This window comes from Cnephaeus nilssonii, assembly GCF_951640355.1.
Source record: "Cnephaeus nilssonii genome assembly, chromosome: 5".
Lineage (NCBI taxonomy): Eukaryota > Metazoa > Chordata > Mammalia > Chiroptera > Vespertilionidae > Cnephaeus > Cnephaeus nilssonii.
Genome location: NC_137076.1, coordinates 30,647,347 through 30,672,365, shown reverse-complemented (window position 1 = coordinate 30,672,365; position 25,019 = coordinate 30,647,347). Strand labels below are relative to the sequence as shown.

Sequence of the window (25,019 nt, the reverse complement as noted above, 5' to 3'; positions counted from 1 at the left end):
TTCTAGGAATATATCCCAAGAAACTAGAAACACCAATCAGAAAGGATATATGCACCGCTGTGTTCATAGCAGCACAATTTACCATAGCTAAGATTGAGAAACAGCCTAGGTGCCCATCAGCAGATGAGTGGATTAAAAAACGGTGGTACATCTATACAATGGAATACTATGCTGTGGTAAAAAAGGAATTCTTACCATTTACAACAGCATGAATGGACCTGGAGAGCATTATGTTAAGTGAAATAAGCCAGTCAGAGAAAGGTAAATATCACATGATCTCACTCATTTGTGGAATATAATGAACAACATAAACGGATGAACAGGGATAGATCCAGAGACAGCAAAGCATTCATTGAACAAACTGTCAAACCTCAGAGGGAAGGTAGGGGATGGTGGGAGTAAGGGGGAGAGATCAACCAAAGGACTTGTATGCATGCATATAAACCTAACCAATGGACACAGACACCAGGGGGGTGAGGGCATGAGCGGGGGCTAGGAGGGGGGGCAATGGGGGAATAAGGACACATATGTAATACCTTAATCAATAAAGAAAAAAGAAGAATCACTGATTTAGACCAATATATGCAAAATATAGTAATTTCCACTCTCGGCTCCATTTCGGGTGCCCAGTAGCCCCCGTGGCTAGTGGCTACAGTTTTGGAAATCGAAGCTCTGGACACTGTGTTCAGCTCAAAACTCAATGTCACCACAATAAAACTAGCACCACAGCAGCCTCGACGTCCGAGCCGGCGACTCTCAAGCTCGCAGTGGACAGGGGGCCCGAGGCGTCCTTGAGAAAGCCCTCGCTCTGCACAGCTGCCATGCTGGAGGGGCTCCCGCTTGCTGTTCTCTGAGGCAGGAATCAGCCAGCTGTGCTCCCAACTTCCAAGACAACGACGGGGTCCACCCACAAGAAACTTAACCACATCCAAAGACAGTGCGAGAGGACCCAGTACGACAGGGTCTCACTGTGCGATCCTGCCCCTGGGGGACACTGGGCCACGTCCGAGGACCCTCACCAGTGGGTCCAGGACTCTCGCTAGAAGGTCAGCTCTGTGAGAGCCAGGCGTCTTGGGTCATCCTGGTTACGGTGGTTTCCCTAGGGCCTGGCCCAGGCAGTCATTTGGAAATCCTTGCTGAGGGAATGAATAAAATCTCTGAGGGTCACCCTGTACCCAGCCAGGCCGAGCAGTCACCACGCAGGGGATTGTATTCAAAGCCGTAACACACACCCGAGGGTGCCACGGGGGGGGGACACCAGGCGGGTTCCACACGCAGCGGGCCTGAGGGGGCTTCTGAGGGTTGGTGTCATTTAAGTGAGTCCCAGAAGGGGCTGCAGGGGGCCAGCCTGCAGAGGGACCTCGAGGCCAGAGCTTCCGGTCACTGCAGGACTGTCCTTGGGGGTGCGAAAGCAGCAGTGAGACTGCCACCCCCGACCCTGCCTCTTCGCTTCCCTCGTGAAGCCTGCACTCCAGCCACTGGGCCATGTAGGTTTGGGGGGGGGGGGTACAGACACCCAAAGCCACAGAGCCCATGTTTTCTGCCTCCCTACACCCACAGATGGGAGTCTCCATGTCTGCGAGGCAGGGGCCCCAGGACAGGGTGACTACGGGACTCTCGGTGCTGAATCAGAATGTCTCAGGGAACAGGGACAGGCGGTCACAGGGCGCCAAGTGAGGCAAGGGGTGACTGAAGATGTCTGTCTGGGTACCCACCTACACCCATCTGAGTTTCCACCCCCGCCTGGCTCAAGGCCCAGTCTGATCCCATGGGCCTTCTCTGCCCCCTAGTGGCTGCCAGAGGGAACGGCAAATGTCACCCAGCTTCAGACGATGCGGGGCAAACCCCAGGACCCACTGGCATCTGCAGAAATTCAGAGAATGGGATCAGAGCACTGGCTCTGCCCTCAGGATGGGCAGCAGTGACCCTCACTCAGTGACACACTGATCGCGGGAGAGGCTGGCTGCTCAGAGTCTTACACGCCTTGGACCCTTGATCTGATCTTCTGCTTGTCAAAGACCTTTAATCCGGCCCCTCGGCCCCTGGTGCTGCAGGGACTGAATGTGAGGATGCCTGTGGATGGCTAACACGGCGCCTGGCAGACACGATGTCCTCGACAAGTGACTATTAAAGTTTTGAAAACGATCAGGGAAAGCCTGGCAGTACCCACTCTGAGGAGTTTCCCTGCCAGACCCGCTAGTGGGTGCCAGCTCAGCCAATAATTCTGTCTCCCTCCAACAGGGTTCCCCCTCAGCTGACACAGGGCAGGTAACTCTCCATGGGGCCGTCCTGGCCACTGGGCTCTGAGCGGCATCTCTGGCCCCACCCACTAGATGCCAGGAACCCCCGCTGTGATAACCACAGATGTCCCCAGATTGGCCTACTGCCCTTGGGGGGGCAGAATCACCCTCAGTTGTATGTAAAGGAATCAAAGCCAAAGAAAATTCTTGGAATTTTCAGCTACTCTGTGACGTCCCGTTGACGCGTCAGAGTGAAACTCAAGCACCACACTGAGCTCAGACTGCTGGAACGTTTTGTCTCCAGATAATGTTCCCAAATCTTCTTCCCTAGAAAAATTCTCAGTAGCACATGTGGAAATGTAATTAGCGGCCTTTTCCTCTGTGGTAATGACACAGATTTGGGTCTGTAATAAAGAGGAACGAGTCCCTTTAGACCTGAGGGCCAGACTGGGCAGTTGGCACTGCTGACAGGACCTGGTCATTCCCTGTGGGGGACTCTCCTGGGCATGTGGAGTGTTGAGCTAGCATCCCTGGCCCCACCCACCTGATACCAGGAGCACCCCCAATCGTGACAACTACAGATGTCCTCAGACACTGTCCTGTCCCCTGGGGCAGGATCACCCCAGGGAGACCCACAAGTACAGTTGAATTTCCAACGGCTCAAGGATTTAAGTGCAAAATATGCAATTCAGAGACAATGCAGGTGAACTGTTTTTATATCTTGACATTGAAGGCCTCCCAGACACAAAGGAGAACACTTGTGTCCGGGACACATTTACAGTCCCAGTTCCCTACGGCAGAACCACCACCAGCCCCATGGGAAGACACACTCAGAAAAATAGTGGCATATGTGACGGGCACCAGACAGCGTCCAAATGGAGAAATATAGCAAGTTCCCACAAATGTGTGCAAAGAACTCAGGCAAATCCATGAGACAAAGAAACCCCCAACACAGAGGCGAGTAGAAAATACGGCCAGGCCACTCGCAGCAGAAGCTCCCGAGAGAAAATGCTGAACTCATGGATAACACAGGAGACCCAGACACAGCAGCCACGCAAGTGCCCGGTGGTCAGATTGGTAAAGACATGAAAACTGTACAGTTGGGATGGTAGGAAAAGGGGCCCTGGGAGTAAAAAATGGTACATTTCTGGGGGTCCTTGTGGCTGAAAGTAAAAAATGTAAATGAAAATACCCTGACTTAAACACACACACCACAAACCTACTTATAGGAACTTATCCCAAATAATAAGCAACCAAGGTTGTACAAAATTTACACAAGGACATTCATCCCAGAGCACTGCAAACAAGGAAAAGAAAATAAACACTCAGAGAAGCCAACCAAGAGGAGACCAGTCAAATCCTATATAATAAAAGGCTAATATGCAAATTGACCAAACGGCCGAACAACTGGTCACTATGATGCAAACTGACCACCAGGGGGCAGACGCTCAACACAGGAGCTGCCCCCTGGTGGTCAGTGTGCTCCCACAGGGGGAGCGCCGCTCAGCCAGAAGCCGGGCTCACAGCTGGCGAGCACAGCGGCGGTGGCAGGAGCCTCTCCCAACTCTGCAGCAACGCTAAGGACTCCTCGGGGTATGTCCAACCACTGGGCCTAAGCCATTAGTTGGACATCCCCCGAGGGCTCCTGGACTGCGAGAGGATGCAGGCCGGGCTGAGGGACCCCCCTGATTGCACAAATTTCATGCACCAGGCCTCTAGTCAATTATAAAATAATGTTAAAGAAATAAATTATATTTTCTCTATAAGGTGGAATGTTAAGCCAACATCAGGAAAGATGGAAATCTAGCTTTACTGATGAGAAAAAATGCCCATCAAGAAAAATGAGCTCATTAGAGGAAAAAATAACCTACGTATCTAAAATCAGTGTGTGAATGTAATTCACAGAGGCTCGGGGAGGACGCTCATCACTGGCGGGGGTTTGGGTCACTGCCCTCTCTGTACATGCCTGCATTTCCACTTTCTTTTTACAGGAAGTCAGTGCGACGTTGACACTGAAGAGAGCGGATGAGGGAGGTCCACGCGCTGTGAAGACCATACACCAGCCACAACCTTGCCCGACAACCTGCACGCAGTTCACCAAACTCCCCTCTGGTGGGCAACTTAGTGAAGCAGGAGTTACATTGTACATCCTCTCTGGACCTGAGCGTAAACAAGTCGGGCAGACCCCAGGCTCCAACTTCCGCTTTTGGTCTCTGGCTTAGCTAAAATATTCATGTTTTAATGTTACTGAAGTACACGTCACCTTCTGTAAAATTCACTCGTGTGACGTGCACACCTCAAAAGGTTTCCTAGTGAGTGCGTGGAGTTGTGGGACGGCCCCTGCCACGCGGTGCTGGACCCGTTCCTTCACCCCGTCAGATCCCGGCGCTCCTCCACACGAGCCCCTCCCACCCCAGGCCCTGGCAACCACGACAGGTGTGCCTCCTCTAGACATTTCATCTCAATGGAATCATAATGTGTTGCCTTTGGGGTCTGCCTTCTTTCCCAGCATTTTTTTTTTATACAAACACACACACTGAATGGGAGTAGCCAACATTATAAAGACATCAGATCTCTCTCAAGTTTATCGATAACACAATCCTAATCAAAATGCCATCAGAATTTTTGTTAGTAACCAGAAATTTATTCTAAAGATTGCATGACAGAGAAAACTCCATGAGAGTAGCAAAGACATTTATGAAAAAAGAAGGAGCAAGAAATGGGGCTGGGAACATACCAGAGAATTATAGTAAATACAACAAGCAAGCGGTAGCCCAGAGGACATAGCAACCTCTAACTAACTGTTATGTTATTTCCTCTTCCCACATTACACAAGCCACTCAAAGTCCTTTGGGGAATGAGACCAGAGATGAACAGAGGAGCTAACAGAACAAGACCCGAGCCTTAGCTTTGCTCCTAACTTGTTAACAATCTTCCTGGCCCTGGCTGGTGCTGCTCAGTGGGTAGAGTGTCAGTCCGAGCACCAAAGTCTTGGGTTTGATTCCCAGTCAAGGGTACATACCTGGGTTGTAGGTTTGATCCCCAGCCCCTGTTGGGGCACATGCAGGAGGCAACGAATCAATATGTCCTCTCACATTGGTGGTTTTTGTCTCTCTCTCTCTCTCTCTCCCTCTCTCTCTCCCTCCCTCCCTCTCTCTCCCTCCCTCCCTCCCTCCCTCCCTCCCTCCCTCCCTCCCTCCCTCCCTCCCTCCCTCCCCTTTCCCTCCTACTCTCTATAAAAATCAAGGGGAAAATACCCTTGGGTGAGAATTAACAACAAAAAAAGAAACCTTCCTGAAGCCACTGCGGTGTTTCCCAGTCTGCCAGGGTGGGTGATGTGTTTCAGATATTGATCACATCTAGTGACTTAGCACTGTTCCTGTCAATGGTTAAGCTAAGACCCCTGAAAGCAGGCTAGCACAGTGTGGCCCACTTTCTGCCTTGACCCCATCCTGGGGTGCACTGGGACCAGTCCATGTTCCCCTGCTACTTCCTGGGTGACTGGAGCCCAAGAGCAGAAGACATTCCTCACTCTCGTGTACTCTTTTTTAAAAAAATTTTTTTTTTATTGATTTCAGAGAGGAAGGGAGAGGCAGAAAGAGACAGAAACATCAATGATGAGAAAGAATCATTGATCGGTTGCCTCCTGCACGCCCCCTACTGGGGATTAAGCCCGCAACCTGGGCATGTGCCCTGACCGGGAATCCAACTATGACCTCCTGGTTCATAGGTCGACGCTCAACCACACCGGCCGGGCTCCCACGCACTCTTGGCAGAAAGGACAAACCCTCAGAGAAGAGTCAGGCATGCACAGTTGAGGGCACATGCTCCAACAGTAAACCAACCTCTTAACTCTCATCCTGGCTCAGGCTGGCCAACCCAACAACTGCATGAAGTGTAAATGTGGAGAAAAGAAAAACATCAGGACACCAACCTGTGTGCAAGGCCGAGCTGTCTTCAGCGCTGAGGTTCCAGGAACCAAAAGTCTGCTCCCTGGAAGAAAAACGTAAGACTTTAGTTGACCATCGTGTGGCCAGAAATTTGGTGCTACTGTGGACATTGGCATCGAAGAGTCATGAGCTTATAAGTAGACAACAGTAAAAATCATTTTGGGAGTCCTGCCTTTGGGTCACTCTGACAGGCACCGGGCAGCACAAATAGGCTTCCAGATGCAGAGAGAGTAGATTTGAGGAGGCAATGAGAGCCCTGGCTGGTGTGACTCAGTTGGTTGGAGTGTCATCCCGTTCATTGAAAGGTTGCTGGTTTGATCCCCAGTCGGGGTCCATATGAGAGGCGGCCAATGGATGTTTCTCTCTCACATCGATGTTTCTCTCTCTTCCTTCCTTTCTCTCTAAAATCAGTGGACATATCCTCCGGTGAGGATTTTTTTTTTTTTTAAAGGGAGGCAATTAGAGATTGACGACATTATCTCTAATAAATTTCCAAAACAAAATTAAATGAGAGGATTGGATGTTTACATGACCTTTTAGAGTTTACAAAAGACATTCACCTTCATCATTTGAACCTCATGGTCCCCTGAGAGGAAGAAGGGGAGATTGAGTCAACCTCTTGCCCCAGGGTACCCACAGGGTGACCAAGTCACCCAGATTTGCCTAAGGAGTTGTAAGAACTAAATGCATTGTGGGATTACAGATGGGGTCCCGGGGCAGAAAAGGAAGGAACTAGTGAAATCTGAATAGAGAGTGGAGCTGAGTTCACATGAATGTACCCATCTGTCTCCTGGTTGTCACAATGTCCCATGATTATGGAAGAACTAGGCGATGGGTGGACAGGAACTCGCTGTACTATTGAAACGCTTCTGAAAATCTCAAACCATTCTGAAATAAAAAGTGTACTTAACCAAACAACTCAATGAAAAACTTAAGTGCTGTTTCCTTTCTCTGGGTTCAGGCTAATTTGTTGTCAGTTAAAAGGCCAGGATGGCGAACTGAAATCCCCACCATCACCTGCAGATGGCGCCGCTGCTCCAGGAATGCCCTAAGCCCTTTGGGATCCTGAAGCTGCTAGAATCTACCCAACAGGATCTGCTCTTCTAGGCTGCAAATGAGGACAAGAACTGCTGGGGCACTGGGGCAAGAGGGGCACCCGGGACTTCCTACCAGGCAGCAGTGGCTGGAAGAGATGAGAGATGGAAGGGCTGGAACAACCTGCCCACGGACTTGGAGGCCAAGACTTGCCTCAGCCTTGCAGGAATCATCTATGTATACGATCCTTCAACAGCCCAAAGGTTGAATTTTTGAATGAATTAAAAACTCACAAGAAATTGCAAAGTTAGTAAAGAGGAGTCCCAGTTCCCCAGATGGAAGCTCTTTACACAACTAAGGGACATTGTCAAAACCAGGAAACAGTGACTAATAAACTGGTAATTAGACAGTCTTATTGAGATATAATTTTCATGTTACACAATTCACCCATTTGAAGTGCATGATTCAGTGGTTTTTAGTATATTCACAAAGTTGTGCAACCAACACCATAATTAAATTTAGGACATTTTCATCACCCTTTAAGGATACCTGTCCCCATCAGCAGTCACTCCCCAGCCCCCGGCAACCACTAACCTACTTCCTGTCTGAGGATGTGCCTGTCCCGGACATTTCACATGAATGGAATCACACACTGTGTGGCCTTTGGTGTCTGGCTTCTCTCACTGAACATCATGTGTTCAAGATCTATCCATGTTGTAGCGAGTGTCAGTGCCTCACTGCTTTTCAGGCTGAGTAATAGTCTGCTGTGTGGATGGACACATTGTTTATCCATCATCCACGAATGGACATTTAGGCTGTTTCCACCTTTTGGCTGTTGTGAATCATCCTGCTGCAAACATGGATGCCTTATGAATCATTTAAAAATGGTTTCTCACTCTGCCTCCACATCTACCAACTGCAAATCTCCCTGTCCCCGGGTCCTGCAGACACCAGCTGCTGGCTGCTGTGCTTGAGCCCTTGGACTTGGACTTGAGCAGTGAGGTGACCTCCACCCCTGCTGCCCTTGGCCCAGACCAGCTTGGGCCAGGACAGGGAGCAGCCTGGACAAACACATCCCTGATGCTCTGTCCCCGGGGCCACGAGATGGCAGGCTGTGAGCTCCACCAGCTGGCACCGGGCTGTCCCCATGACCTTCACGGGCTCGCTCACCCAGACAAACCGCTGGACTTTCACTTTCCCATCAGAGTGAATCCCAGCCACACACACACCGCCCCCCACCCCCGCCCCCCACAGAAGGGTCAACAGTGAAAAGAGGAAGTGGGACCTCTCTGATGGACCTGCTGCAGAATTTGCAGAGCCAGTGAAAAAATGAAACCGTGGGACCCCTGGTTCAAAAATTAATGCAAATTTCAAGACGGCAACAGCAGGGTGCTCAGGGGCCTGCAAACCCCACACAGACCCTGCCCTTAGGAACTGTCCACGAGGCAGGGCAGATAAACCTCAGACACAAATAATGAACACTCTGGGTAGAAAATCCCAAGTGCTGGGAGGGAGAAATAAATCCTCAAGGAAATGGGCATCATTTACCATGATGATCAGGAACGCCCTCGGGAAGGACTCACGCTTACTCTTGTTGTAGGCAGCACTTCCTACAGACGATGAGCCCCACTGTCCACATCCTTTGTAAAAAATTAAGGTTGTAGCCCTGGCTGATTTGGCTGTGGATAGCGCACCCGCCTGCGGACTGAAGGGTCCCAGGTTCGATTCTGGTCAAGGGCACATACCAGGGTTGCGGGCTTGATCCCCAGTGGGGGTGTGCAGAAGGCAGCCAATCAATGATTCTCTCTCATCATCGACGCTTCTCTCTCTCTCCCTCTTCCTTCATCTCTGAAATCAATAAAAATATATTTTAAAAATTGAGGTGTAATTCACATACTATAAAAGTTACCCTTTTAAAGTGTCCGATTCCATGGCTTTTAGGGTATTTACAGGGGGTGCAAGCCTCGCACTATATAATCCCAGGACACTGCCCCTGCCCCTGGAGAGACCCTGTGCCCATTGGCATCACATGGTTCACAGTTGAGTCTCCCGGGAGAGACGAGATCCCAAATGGCAGGAATCTCATGTGTTCTGCCTTCGTGGCGGTTCCGATCGCTGTCCCCGAGCCCGCCCTCAGGAGGGGCTCAGTAACTCCTCGTTCTGTGAGTCATCCAGTCGGTGCTGAGGGAACGGCCTGCGGAGCAGGAGGAGACCAGGCCGGGCCTAGACGTGGGGGAGGTTGGGCCCCTTCCTGCCTGGAACCTGGCCTGAAATGGGCCTGGCACTCGGGAACCCACTGCATTCCTAGGGGCCGGGCACAGGGCGGGTCAGCGCAGGCTTGGCTTCGAGCCAGCCGGTGATGCTGCTAGTTCTCAGCGGCAGACTTCAGCGGTGTCATCTGCCACCTTGAAAAGGGAAGACAAAAACTACAATCTCCAACCAAGAGTACTTGAGGTTCGTCCTTCGTTAACTTCCTGATAATCAATTTCCGTTTTCCTTATCATCCAGAAAGGGTTCAATAGATTGGTCAGATTGTCAGCGAGTGTGTCCTAGCACTGGGTGGTGGGCAGGGACACAGGTGACCGGATCCTGAGTTCCCAAGCCTGGATGTCCGACACTGCCAAAAATAGGGCCGTGAAATTGGTTTAGGGGGATCCCTGATAAAGCAACACAGGCCTGGAGGAATCCGATTGCTCTGGACCCTTTAGAGCCCATCACCAGTAAGGAGCTGCAGAACCAGCCCCCACGGACCCAGGATGTCAAATCTGGGCAGGAAGCCAGCAAATCACAACCTGTTTCTCTAGATCAGAGCTGCCAGAACTTTTTTTTTTTTAATATTTTTTTTTATTGATTTCAGAGAGGAAGGGAGAGGGAGAGAGAAATAGAAACATCAATGATGACAGAATCATTGATTGGCTGCTTCCTGCATGCCCCACACTGGGGATCAAGCCCACAACCCGGGCATGTGCCCTGACTGGGACCGTGACTTTCTGGTTTATAGGTCAACACTCAACCACTGAGCCATGCCAAAACTTTTTCAAAGGGTTTGCACAACCAACATCTCGTTTGCAAATGCTGCCCTCCCTCCTTTAGAATCCCTCTCCTCAGGCTTACATTTGGGGCAACCGTTCTCGTTGGGGCCGTCCTGGACACTGTGGGGTGCTGCAACATTCCTGGCCCACCGGGGCTAATGCCCGGGCTCCCGAGGTCATTAGGACCATAGATGTCCCCAAATGTTGTCCAGTGTACGCTCCTGAAGGAGGGAGGAGGGAAAAACACTGCACTACAGCTTCCTGAGCTGCTGTCTTATCTTGAAGGGTAAATCCCTTTTGGGGCAGGACCCTGTTATTAATCTCATGGGCTGCGGAAGGGGTGGGGCAAAAGGGCACTCATGGAGAACTGGGGGCCAGAGGGGCCCGTGGGCTGCCAAAGTGGGATGGAATGGGCTTTAACCCATCAATCCTGAAGCCAGGGGCCCCCGGGTAGATTCTGAGGCACACCTGAGCCCCAGGTTTGATTCCACTCTCATGGAGCAGCAAAAAAGGGACACACCGTCCCTGTCATTCCTGTAAGATATTAACACCTGTAAATTGTGTGCTCTCGCCCTGGCCAGTGTGGCTCAGTTGGTTGAGCATCAAGAGGTTGCGGGTTCGATTCCCAGCTAGGGGTAAGCACATGCTAGGGTTGCAGGCTTGATCCCCAGTAGGGGGTGCGCAGGAAGGAGGCAGCCAATCAGTGTTTTTCTCTCACACATTGATGTTTCTCTCCCTCACACTCTCTTCCTCTCTCTCTCTAAAATCAATTTAAAAACATTTTAAAATTGTGTGTTCTCTCCAGGGTGCGTTTGGTTCTCTGGGGCAGGGGGACGGATGAGGATATCACAATGGTTCTGGCCCTCCAGGAGCCCCGGCGTATGACAGACACACAGTATGTTGGTGTTGTGAGAATTTCCTACAAGGTGGCTGGTAAACACTGGCTTCTTCTGAGGAAGAAAAGCAGCATTCCACACTAATTACATGGCAGGAGTCATGGGAAAGACGACGGCACCACATGGCCCTGTGGGTCAGGCAGACGCGTGCGAGTGCTGGCCATGGCACCTCACGGCTGCGTGTTTACGTCCCGTGGCTCCATGTTCTCCGCTGAGGAAGAGCAAAGACCATCTACTTGGGGGTTGAGGAAAAGACTGAAATTTGAACACGAATGCAACTCTCACCGCACACAGAAAGTGCTCTGTGAGAAGTACTCCTGAAACCCAGAACAAAAGAGATAGAAATAAACTGTTTACTGCCTGCCTGGTCCCATGACCTTTGTCTCATCCCCTCCCCTGTAGTGTTGGTGGGGACAGTGACTCTGGCAAAGGTGAGGGGGCATTACTTCTGATATTACACTGCACAAGACGGTGACCTCCGCCTAGCTAACAAACTCAACTGCTGTCTCGGCCTGCACGCTGTGACGAAGCAATTAGCAACACGGGCAAAGTCCACGTGGCCTCCATCCAGCAGTCAGAGAAGAACTAAGGACCAGAGAAACTGAATCCAGCCAACAGCCACAATGCTGGGAATTGGCCCCTTCCCCCACTGAGTTTTCTAATGAGACCCCAGCTCTGGCTGACACCTTAATTGTAACCAGTGAGAGACCCTGAGCAGAGGACCCAGCTAAACCAACACCTTATTCCTGACCCACAGACACTGTGAGATACGAAATGTGTTGTTTTAAGCCACTACATTTGGGATAATTTGTTACGCAGCATTAGCGAACTAATAACATAATAGATTATTTTTAAAAGGAATCCTCAAAAAATATGGAACACTGGGGCGTGCAGGAGGCAGCCGATCAATCATTCTCTCTCATCATTGCATCATTGATGTTTCTATCTCTCCCTCTCCTTTTCTCTCTGAAGTCAACAAAAATACATTTTTTAAAAAGTCCCGATACTTACTGAACACATATGTACCAGTCTCTGTGCTAAATGTTTCATATATATATATATATATTCATTTAGTTATAATAACTATTGTAATTCACTTCTTTGTTAATCCTCACCAGAGGATATTTTTTCCATTGATTCTTAGACAGAGTGGAAGGGGGGGGGAGGAGAGAAAGAGAGAGAGAGAAAAACATCGATGTGAGAGAGACATATCAATTGGTTGCCTCCTGCACACTCCGGGGGATGGGACAGGTACATGCCCTTGACTGGTAATTGAACCCAAGACCCTTTAGTGTGTGGGCTGACGCTCTAACCACTGAGCATGCAAGCAAGGGCACAATTCATTTCTTTTTTAAATATGTTTTTATTGATTTTAGAGAGAGAGGAAGGGAGAGGAATATAGAGATTGAAACATCAATCAGCTGCCTCCCACATGCCCCCTATTGGGGACTGAGCCCACAACCAGGGCATGTGCCTTGACCGGGAATCGAACCAGGGACCTCTTGGTTCATGGGTCGATGCTCAACCACTGAGCCATACTGAGCACTCAAAGGTATGTGCTCAAGGTATGTGCAAGCACAGCCAGGACTTGAAGCCAGGCCAGAGAGGCCCCAGGCATGAATTCCTAATTATTTCCCAATTCTGGGCCTAGCAGATAACAAATGTTAGATAAAGATAAGAGGATGAACTAAAGCGGGGGTTGGCAAGCTCTGGTTGTGGGCCAAATCCGGGCCACTGCTTGCTTTTGTAAATAAAGCTTTATTGGCATAAAGCCTTCCCTCATCATTTACATGTTCTTTTTACACAATAGAAGAGTTGAGCAGTAGTGATTAAGAGCATTCAGCCTGCAGAGACAAATATTTACACTCTGGCCTTTACAGAAAGAGTTTGATGATCCATGAACTGGAGTCAGATTCCAGAGGGCTTCGTGTGCTCCCGAAAGAGAAGTCCTAGTTTTCTGAGCAGAGAATAACATTGCAGACACAATGACGGTGGCTTTCGTGTGCTGGAACCCTCTGGTGGGACGGTCCCAAACATGAAGCAGGGTCACAATAATTGTTTAGTGATGGTCTTCAAAATTATAATTGCACTTGCAATGTATATCAACATATATAACTGCACATATATATCAACATTGGCTCATCAGTTTTAACAAGCCAATGCAAGATGGTAATAACAGGGGGAAATGTGTGTGTGTGTGTGTGTGTGTGTGTGTGCGCGGGCGCGCGCAGGAGGAGTGTGGAAATATGGGACTATCTGTTAATATCTATTCAACTTTTCTATAAACCTAAAACTACTTTAAAAAGTAGTCTATTTGCCCTAGCTGGTTTGGGTCAGTGGATAGAACGTTGGCCTGTGGACCTAAGGGTCCCAGGCTCGATTCCAGTCAAGGGAACGTACCTTGGTTGCAGGCTTGATCCCTGCAACCAATCAATGTGTCTCTCTCACATTGATGTTTTTCTCTCTGTCTCTCCCCCTTCCTTCCACTCTCTCTAAAAAAATCAATGGGGAAAAATATTCTCGGGTGAGGATTAACAAAATAAAGAAATAAAAAGTAGTTTATTAAAAGAGGGCCTTGAACAGATAAATTAGGAGTTATATCAAGCACTAAGAGGAAAGAGGGAGGGAGCCCATCTTAGGCCAGATGATTGCTAAGCACTCACATTTTACCAGCTGATTCCTTCAACAGATGTGATGAAAAAGAGCCAGAGAGAAGCTAGGTCAGTCCTGGCCAAATGGATATCCTCCCTTTTCCTCCAAGCCCCTGCCCGTGTCATAACAATAATACGGGAGAATCAAAAGCTCCTAACCACTCAGGCCTCGACTAACTGACACCAGAGCCGTGTCAGGTCCAGGAACCACAGGGCCCCAGGGGCATATCAGAGAAAAGCCCCAGTAGAGTCACCCTACACTCCCTCCCGTGGATGACTGCCCAGTCCCGTTTGGCCAACGAAAAGCACCTGCTGGCCAGTGAGGAGCTGCCTCTAAGATGCAGAGCAGGAGACAGCCTCTTCACTCTCCCCTTACTGCTGAGGCTCTGTGCAATCCAGCCTGAGGCTCAACCTGTTCCTCCTGCCATTCCTCGTTAGGGAGATTCAGTTCCTCTCACCGCCCGGCGTGAAGCTCTCGCGAGGCCCTCTTCCTCCTTGTGCGCCAACACCACGTGGAAAGGAGACACTGGACGCATATCTCTCATCCACCCACCCCGTGTCTGACCTCCAAACTTTTTTTTTTTTTGACCTCCAAACTTTGAGAAGAATAAAAACAGCTAAGTGGACAAAAGGCATCCCAAAGATGGTTCCAGAAACTGCAATTCTACCCAGGATGCCCTGGGAATGGCCTGCACTCAAAATACCAACAACTGCCATTTCTTGGTGAAATCACTAAATCCATCGCTTCACATAGCATTTCTTGGCGATGGCAGGTGGTATGCTTGTCTTTCTTTAGGAACACTGGACAAATAAACTAATGTCACATTTGTCTATTGTCAGAGCTAGTTCCCTGCCAGTCTCCTATGACCCATCTCCTGGTATTCATGCTCCTGTGTGGCCTCATCCCACTCTGTATCACAGTTGGTCTGTGTGACACTTGCATGTGGCAGAAGTGATAGCACATCGCTTCTGCGACCAAGTCGTGACTTCCTCCTCACTCTGTCTTGGGGAAACCAGCTACCACACTGCGAGGATGGTCACGCAGCGCTGTGGAGGGGTCCGTGTGGAGAGGAGCTGAGACCTCCCAGCAACAGCCGCATCAGGAAGCCATCCTGAAGTGGCTCCTCCAGCCCAGGTGAGCCTTCAGACAAGGCAGGAGTTGCTGACACGTGTTCTGAAACCTCCCTAGTCTCTGAGCCCGAGCCACCCAGGTAAGCTGCTTCCAAACTCCTGACCCATAGAAGCTGTGGGGTAATAAAAGTTTTGGGGCATTTGTTACATAGCAATAGACAACTGATACACCGACATCTGGGCTGATTCACCTGGCATCTCCATGTAGACATTTAGTCAGCGATTCCATTTTTCTAATGTCAAGCACTGAATAGCAATGTCATTTTCATTTTTCTGTTTTCCCAACCTCTACTGCCCTAATAACCTGGAGAGACACAGAGCCCAATGGGACTGGTAAACTCAATGAGAGGAGAGTGGTAGAACAACTAGGGCAAGAAAGTGAAGCCTTTGGGATTTCACAAATTATCAAGACTTCAATGCCAGCACCAAGTTTCTGAAACTGAATAAATCCATGGCCTCTATCATCTTTCCCCCAAAGCAAAGTTCTTCCCCGTGGCACTGCAGACATGGGGACCAGGCATTCTGTGTGTGTGTGTGTGTGTGTGTGTGTGTGTGTGTGTGTGTGTGTCGGGGGGTCTTCCTAGGCACTGGGGAGTACTGAGCAGCATACCTGAACCCCATCCACTTGATCCCTAGTCCTGACAACCACAGATGTCCCCAGACATGCCCCAGTGTCCTCTGGAGGCAAGGTCACCCTGGATGAGAACCCTTGCTCTGAGCAGGCCCTTCATGTCAGGGACTGCCAGGGACCCAGCAACAGGCAGCTCTCCCCCTCCCAGGTGGCAGATCCTGCCTCTGAGATCCGAGTGGGTGAACTAGGACATATGAACCCCTTCCCTTCCCACACTGCCATCCCACCCGCACGTGGCAGGAGTGCCTCATCTCGCTGGAGGCTGGATATAGAAACAGCGCTGGCTTTTATGCACTCACTGCAGCTATTACCTCAGCCTTCACTCATCACCACAGTAACCATCTAAATATGTCACCCTGACTAGCTCTGACTGCAGATGAAGGGGGAGGAGAGCCTGGGGACTAGGGAAGGCACCTGGGGGCCAGGGCAGTGACACCCTGCTCCAAAACCACTAGGCTGATTGCGGACTTGGCCAGGACTGAGACAGGGAAAATGGGCACAGTGATCTTGACCCCAGGGGTTAAAGGTCTCTGGGAGCCGAGTAGGACAATGCTCTTGGTGCCTTAGAGGCTGGCCGACTCTCCTCTAGTAACATGGGGGGTTGGGGAAGGTTGTTCCTCTGGTTTACATGGTCTGACCATTGGGATTTGTTCTGGTGTCGTCTATGAGCAGGGATTTGGCCTCAATTTTTCCCCAAGTAATTAACGCAGGGTCTCTCCCACTTGGCACTGCTGACACTGGGTCCGGGTCATTCTCTTGGAGCCCATTCTGAGCACTGTGGGGTATTGAGCAGCATCCCTAACCCCCGTCCACTCAGTGCCAGGGGCACCCCATGTGACAACTACAGATGTCCCCAGATACCACCCAGGTCCCTGGGGACAGGATTACCTCACCATGCTAGGCAGTATCCCCACCACCTGAGACTGTAATATACGGAGGGACAGATGACTAATTGGGAAGAGGAGCAATTTTGGACAATAAAAAAAGAAAATAGGAAGGAAAACAGACCTCTCTCTTCATTCCCAATTAAAACAGCTACACTGAATCCCAAGGAGGGGCTGGGTGTGGACGGATATTCTTGCACCTGAGAGGCAGCACGGTGGCGTACTGTCTGTCCCATCTTCACGACTCCTCCCTCCTCCATCCCTCAGTTTCCAAATCTGTAGCATGGAGAGGGTGGCAGCACCTCCCACACGGGTTTGTTTTCTGGATTTAAAGGAAAATCTACAAAATGCTTAAGTCAGTGCCTGACATATTGTTAATAGCACATCATCGTTTTATTGTTAGAACTTTGTCATATATTATATATTAACTTATATAGAACTTCTTTATTGTATTAGAATTTCCATGACCTGCTTTATTCACAAGATTGGGGCCCAGCAATGTGTTTCAGTGAAGGGCCAGCCAGTAAATATTTTTGGCTGTGCAAGTTACACAGTCCTGTCCCTACAATTCAACAGGGCTGTCGTAGACAAATGGGTGTGGCCATGTGCCAATAAAACTTTATTTACAAAACTAGGTAGCCTGGATTCAGCTCCTAGTGGGCTGAAGTTTGCGATCTATAAAAAATGGCAATATTTTAGCCACAAATGCTCATATCCAGGACCTGTGCAGACAAACATTCCACTCTCTCATCCTGAAATTAGATCCCAGGTCATAGGGAAAGCTCGACCCTGCCTTTGCCATCACCTGGCAAAATCTTAGACCACCTGGCAACCCAAAACACTCACAACCACAAAGGGTAACTTCTTTTAAATTCAAAAGAGAGTTGTTGCTCCAACCGGTATGGTTCAGTGGTTGAGCGTTGACCTGTGAACCAGGAGGTCACAGGTCACAGTTCAATTCCTGGTCAGGGCACATGCCCATTTCAGGCTCAGTCCCCAGTAGGGGGTATGCAGGAGGCAGCCGACTAATGATTCTCATCATTGATGTTTTTCTCTCCCTTCCTCTCTGAAATCAATAAAATATATGTCAATATATAAAGAGAGCTGTTGCTTCCCCCCCGCCTTGAAAAATCCGTCGCCTGTCTTCGTTAGTAAATACCTCATCTCTATCAACCATCTAGAAAACTCTAACTGCAAAGGGCATCCAAAATATCTAAATTTGTCACCACTAAATCAACCAACAGCCAGGTGGGTGAGGATGGGGAGAAAAGGGAACCTCATGCACTGTTGGTGGGATTGCCAAATTGGTGCAGCCACTATGGGAAACAGCATGAAGGTTCCTCAAACAACTAAAATTAGAGCTGACACACATCTACCAAGTACATTTCTGGATACTTATCCAAAGAAAAAACATTACTTCAAAAAGATATATGAATCCCTATGTTCATTGCAGCATTATTTACAATAGCCAAGATATGCTTAAAAGCAACATAGGTGTCCATCAACAGCTGATGTGAGCCCTGGCCGGATGGCTCAGTTGATTGGAGAGTCATCCTGTAGACCAAAAGGTTGCAGGTTTGATTCCTGGGCAGGGCACATACCTAGGTTTCAGGTTCAATCCCTGGTGAGGGCACATACCGGAGGCAACCGATGTTTCTCTCTCACATTGATGTTTCTCTAAAAATCAATAAAAACATATCCTTGGGCGAGGATTAAAAAAATAATAATAAAAATAAAAGATGTGCCCTAGCCGATTTGGCTCAGTAGATAGAGCATCAGCCTGCGGACTGAAGGGTCCCCCGGGTTTGATCCCGGTCAAGGGTACATGCCTGGGTTGTGGGCTTGATCCCCAATAGGGGGTGTGCAGGAGGCAGCCAATCAATGATTCTCTTTCATCACTGATGTTTCTATCTCTCTCTCCCTCTCCCTTCCTCTCTGAAATCAATAAAAATATGTTAATAAATAAAAGATGTGATACACATACACAATGGAATATTAAACCATAAAAAAGATAAAATCTTACCCACTTGCAATAACACGGATGGACCTAGAGGGCATTATGCTAAAGTGGAATAAGTCAGACAGAGAAGGACAAAGACCATGATTTCACTTACATGTGGAATGTAAAAAACAAAATAAATGAAAATACAAAATAGAAACAGCCTCACAGATACAGAGAACCAGCCGATGGTTGCCAAAGAGGAGGGTGTAAGGGGATGGGAATAAAGAAAAATAAATAAATAACAAAATACCTAAATTTGGTGAGCAAAATTTTCATATCATTCTAGATAGGATAGTTTCCCATCTGCAAAATCGCCACAGGTCAGGTCCCCTTATAATCTATTCCTAGAGTAAGAACTGGTTCCTGCATATGGAAAATTTGAGAAACCATCACAGCCCAGAGGGGCCTGAGGAGGCACGAGAAATGTCATGTGGGGTCCTGGGTGAAGTCCTGGGGCAGAAAAGGGGCATTAGGGGAAAACGATGGGAATCTGAATAAAGCACGGATGTTGGTTAATAAGATCGCACCAATATTGGTTTATTTGTTGTGACAAATGTACCAGAGTGATGTATGATGTTAACAATAGTGGGGACTGGGTGCGGAATGTATGGGAACTCTATACTGTCTTCCCAATTTTTCTGTGACTCTAAAACAATTCTAAAATAAAAGTTTATTTTAAAAAAGAAAAGAAAAGAAGGGAGCGCCAATAGGCAATTAGTTTTGTAAGTTTGAGAATGCTTTAAAATATGATTGAGGGAACATGAAGTCCCTGTGACAGCATCTAATAATGACAGCATTATATAACCTAGAAAAGAAAGGCACTAATAACAGGATATGCTAATGAGCGGGGAAGCTTGCTCTTATGAAAGGAAGGAGGAGGGGGAGAAAAGACAGGTGGCTGAGACCCTTGCTGCTGGAGGAAGCCTCGGGACACCCAGACAGATCTGGACAATGGGGTGCATCCACTCAGGAGGCCGTGGCGCCAGGTGGCACTCAACCAATGCCTGCCAAGTGTGCAGCCAGCGCACAAGCATGCAGGAGGGCAGCGGTTTTATGGATGGAGAGTTCTGGAAAATAAGAGTGAAGCAGTGGTCCAAAGACAGGCAGACAACTAACATCTCCTGGTCTTTGCAAGATAACTTATTAGACACCAGGGTCTCTCCCCTCAGCCCTATAGACATTCAGGGCTGGACTGTTCTCTGGGGAGGGAGGATCCTGGGCACTGCAGGGTGTTCATCCTGGTCCCCACTCACTCGGTGCCTGGGGCACCCCTAGTCATGACAACCACAGATGTTCCCAGACACTGCCCAGTGTCCCTTGGAAGTAGGATCGCCCCAGATGAGAACCACTGTCCTATAATATCTAACAATCTATACAGAACTCCATAAGGAGTATAATTACCCTCATTCTACGAATGGGGAAACTGAGGCTCGGAAAGGCAATAAAGCCAGCCTGAGATCTCCAAGGAAGCCTCAGAGAAGAAGGGGTAGTCATGAGTGTCACATACCACTCTGAGTAAGAGGCCTCGGCATTGGGAAGGAGGAGGGCCAGGCTGATCTGTAAGAGACAAGAGGCCAAATCCGGCCAACCATGTATGTTTGTACATAAAGTTTTATTGAAACACAGCCATGCCCGTTCACTTAAATACTGTCTATGGCACTTTCATGCTTACAAAAGCAGAACTGAGTAGCAGTGACAGGGAGTGTCTGGCCTGCAAAGCTGAAAATATTTACTCTCTGGCCCTGACAGAAATTTGTGGACTCCTCATAAAGAGAGATCAACATCACCACCTCAGGTCCTGTAGGGTTTTCTTTTCAGACTCAGTCTGGGTGCTCAGTGAATATTTTATTGAAGGAATGAAGACAACACAGGCAGCCTCCCTGGGAGCAAAACAAACTTAGCCTGTTCCCCCTGGTTCTGGTAAAGGAAGTCCACCTTGGGGTCCCCTATTCAGCCAGGCTGGGTGGTCTGCCCTTCCCCAGCCACCAGGGGCCACCCCAGCCTTTCAGATGGGCTGACAGCACAGCATCCCATCTGCCTTTGAGGCCCCGGTGCTGTGTGGGCAGTGCTGTCAGCGAGACCCGCTCTCCCGTGGGATGGAGCGGGGGCTTCTGCTCTGAGCTCTGCTGCTCTGGGAACCACGCTCACCTGACTGCAAGGTCAGCCCTGCAGCCTCCGGAGGGCAAAATGTGCTGAGCAGGTCAGGCACTGCGGCACCAGCTCATCTTCCCAGAGCCCAGTGGCCTTGGCACAGCTTTGGGTCCTGATGTTGAAACCCACAGAATATCCTTTTTCTTTTTCCTATTAATTTTATTGGGGTGACATGGTTAAGATCATATAGGTTTCACATTTCTAAGATACATAATCTATATATTGCATAGTGTGCCCACCACCCAAAGTCAAATTGTCTCCCATCACCGTATACTAGTATTTGGCCCCCTTTACCCTTTACTACTCCAACCCCCTTCCCTCTGGTAACCACCATACTGTTGTCTGTGTCTATGAGTTTCCATTTTATGGCCCACATATGAGTGAAATCATATGATTCTTAGCTTTTTCTGACTTGTTTCGCTTAACATAATATTCTCAAGGTCCACCATGTTGCCACTAATGGCAGTATCTCATCTTTTCTTATGGCGGAGTAGCATTTCATTGTCTCTATGTCCCACATCTTTATCCAGTCCTCTACTGAAAGACACTTTGGTTGTCTCCATGTCTTGGCCACCGTGAACAATGCTGCAATGAATATAGGGGTGCATATACCTTTGCAAATAAATGTTTTTGAGTTTTTCAGGCAGATACCCAGGGGAGGGATTGCTGGGTCATATGGTAACCCTATTTTTAATTTTTTTTTTTAGGAAATTTCATATTGTTTTTCATAGTGGCTGTACCAGTTTATATTTCTATCAGCAGTGAATGAGGGATCGAGTCCGCAACCTGGGCATGTGCCCTGACCGGTAATTGAACCGTGACCTCCTGGTTCATAGAAGATGCTCAATCACTGAGCCACATCAGCCAGACAAGGGTCCCTATTTCTCCACAGCCTCTCCAACACTTATTATCTATCTTGTTGATAATAGCCATTCTAACAAATGTGAAGTGACATCTCATTGTAGTTTTGATTTGCATTTCACTTATAGCTTCCCTAAAAGATGTGAAGTTAAAACATCTTTTCATATATGTTGGTCATATGTATGTCTTCTGGGGAGAGTTGTCTGTTCAGGTCCTCTGCCCATTTTTTAATTGGATTGTTTGTTTGGTGTTGAGTTGTATGAATACTTTATTTTTTTTATATTAACCCCTTGTTGGAACTATCATTTGCAAATATAATTTCTTATTCGGTTGGGTGCCTTTTGTTTTGTTGACGGTTTCTTTTGCTGTGCAGAAGCGTTTTTAGTTTGATATAGTCCCAGGCATTTATTTTTGCCTTTACTTCCCTTGCCTTTGGGGTCAAACTCATGAAACGTTCACTAAGACAAAGTCCATAAGTTTAGTACCTATGTTTTCTTCTATGTAATTTATTGTTTCCGATATTATATTTAGGTCTTTGATCATTTTGAATTAATTTGTGTACATGAGGGCAAACTATAATCTAGTTTTATTCATTTGCATGTGGCTTTCCAGTTCTCCCAGCAGCATTTATTGAAGAGGCTTTCTTTTCTTTTCTTTTTTTAAAATATGGAAGTCTTCACAAATTTGCGTGTCATTCTTGTGCAGGGCCATGCTTATCTTCTCTGTATCGTTCCAATTTTAGTATATGTGCTGCCGAAGCGAGCACCTTTCTTTTCTTTATTGTGTGTTTTTGGTCAAAAGTTATTTGCCCATATATATGTGGTCTTATTTCTGTGCTCTCAGTTCTGTTCCATTGGTATGTGTGTCTGTTTTTCTGCCAATACCATGCTGTTTTGATTATCGTAGCTCTATAGTATGACTTAAGGTCAAGTAGTGTGATACCTCCGGCTTCATTTCTTTTTTCATTGCTTTAGCTATTCAGGGTCTTTTGTGGTTCCATACAATTCTGATTATTTTTGTTCTTTTTTTTTAATGACAGAATATTCTTTCCTCTGCAGGTCACCTTAGTCCATGCGTTCTCCCCCAGGCACTGCTGACATTGGGACCAGGTCATTCTCCGTGTGGGGCTGTCCTGGGCATTTAAGGGATTGAGCAGCCTCCCAGCCCCTTCCCAGCTTCCCTAGATGCCTGTGGCTGAGCGTCGCATGGCCACCCATGTCCTTCACACTAACCATAAAATGCTCCCCGGTGACTTGTGCTCACCTGCATTCCAACATGTTTTTCTGATTTACAGCTTGGCATGAGCTCTGCACAGGAATGTTCCCCCTTGAGGGCCGAGGAGGTGAGTGCTGAGCTCTGGTGCCCGTTCCGGGATCATGAGTTTGAGGTGGGCCCCAGGGCAGGCAGATGACAGCCGTGCGGGGCCCTGGAGAGACTACACCTGGCTCATTGGAAAGGGACACTGCTCCAGGGCCAGCTCTGCCACCACGCAGGAGGTGGCCTCGTGTCATCAGCAACTCTAATTATCCTGAGAGTTTTTATTGTACAATATCCTCATTTTTAAATGTTGGCTATAAAAAGAGGACATTAGGGAAAAGCTAGTGAAATCTGAATAAAGTGTGGTTTGTTTGTTTTCTTTAAGTTCATCACAATGCATTGATATTGGCTCATTAATGTGACCCATGTACCACACTAATGTTAACAATGGGGGAAACTGGGTGTGGGGTATATGGGAGCTCTGTACTATCTTTGTAACTTTCCTGTAAATCCAAAACTTCTCCAAGATAAATATATTTTAAAGAAAACGTTGCAAATTATAAACTGCATTGCCATAACACACTGTAGGATGTTCATAATTTCCTTATAATTTGCTGTTAAAAAGTCTTAATTGGTCTTCCAAATTCAATGGTCTTGTCCTCAAAAGTGACCATCAGCCTTAACCGGTTTGGCTCAGTGGATAGAGCATTGGCCTGTGAACTGAAGGGTCCCAGGTTCAATTCCGGCCAAGGGCATGTACCTGGGTTGTGGGCTCGATCCCCAGTAGGGGTCGTGCAGGAGGCAACTGATCGATGCTTCTCTCTCATCATTTTCTAACTCTATATCCCTCTCCCTTCCTCTCTGTAAAAATCAATAAAAATATATTAGTTTAAAAAGTGACCATCAAATAAATATAAATATATAGTCATGACATATTTTTTAGAAGTTAAAAAACTGCTGGGTTGGTCAAGCTCCAAGGCCTGTGGACAGGATTTAGTCTACGAGCCACCAGACCCAGGTAGGAGAGCAATTTATGTTCACCATCCAATGTCTGCTCTGTGAAGGTCAAGTCCATGAGGAGCTGTGTTAGGAATCTGCCTCCCAGCAGGCAGCAGTGCAGTTACATGCAGTCAATGAACAGGCCACCTCATCTGTTACCACACAGAAGGAACCTGTGTACCCCAAAAAGTAAGTACCATACAAAACACCTCCACATATAACTTACTGGGTGCTGGCCACAGCTTTTCTAGAAAAGCAAACTTAAAGCTTTTAGCATTGAGCTTTAGGCCTCAGAAAGTAACTTTATAAGAAAAGCACCTAGGGCCCGGCTGGTGTGGCTCTGTGGTTGAGCATGGATCCGTGAACCAAGAGGTCACTGGTTTGATTCTCTGTCAGGAATTATGCCCGGATTGCTGGCTTGATCCTCAGTGGGGGGCATGCAGGAGGCAGCCGATAGATGTTTCTCTCTCATCAATGTTTCCATATCTCTATCCCTTTCCCTTCCTTTCTCCCTAAAAAAAAAAAAAATCAATCAATCAATCAAATAAAACATATTTAAAAAAGAAGAGAAAAGCAAGTAGGGCCCTGGCCAGTGTGGCTCAGTTGGTTGAGTGTCATCCCATGCACCAAAAGGTCACCACATGCCAGGGCACATGCCAGGGTTGCAGGTTCAGTCTCCAGTAGGGGGCATGCAGGAGGCAGCTGATAAATATTTCTCTTTCACATTGATGATTCTCTCTTTTCCTCTCTCTAAAATCAATAAAAAACATCAATTTTAAAAAAAGAAAGGAAAGCAACTAGGCATTTTTTTTGGCCTCTATCATTATTTAACACTAGTGACCCAGAGCGCGAAATCGCGGGAGACCCGGGACCCTGCCCCGAATCCCAGAGTCCCGCCTGCGGGGCCAACGCCCCAAGTCCAAGAGTCCCGTCTCCTGGTGATGGATTGTGACAGCCTGAGGGCATCATGGCATGATGGCATGAGGACCACCTAGGGTTTTATTAGTAACATTCTATCATTGTACTTTCTCATATCATTGCACTTTCTTCGAAAACATGGTTTCTCATGGCAGCCCATATATTCACACTGAGGTGTATCATAATTGATTAGCCCATTTCCTTACTATTGACCATTTAGACTGCTCCCAATTTTTGCTTTATAAATAACTAGAGGCCCGGTATACGGATTCGTGCACCAGTGGGGTCCCTCGGTCTGGCCTGCACCCTCTTGCAATCCAGGACCCCTCAGGGGATGTTGGACTGCTGGTTTCGGCCTGATCCCCGCAGTGGATCCCTGAG

The 25,019-nt window shown here is 48.1% G+C and overlaps 1 protein-coding gene across 2 annotated transcripts in view; it reads right to left on the bottom strand.

Annotated features, from left to right (window-relative positions):
* The window catches only part of GNG7 (G protein subunit gamma 7), a 127,167-nt gene that overhangs the window by 82,094 nt on the left and 20,054 nt on the right, over positions 1–25,019 (bottom strand). For both annotated transcript variants that reach the window (XM_079771526.1, XM_079771527.1), the window contains one exon: positions 6,175–6,233. The gene's annotated coding sequence lies outside the window, so the exon portion shown is untranslated. The remainder of the gene's footprint in view (positions 1–6,174; positions 6,234–25,019) is intronic.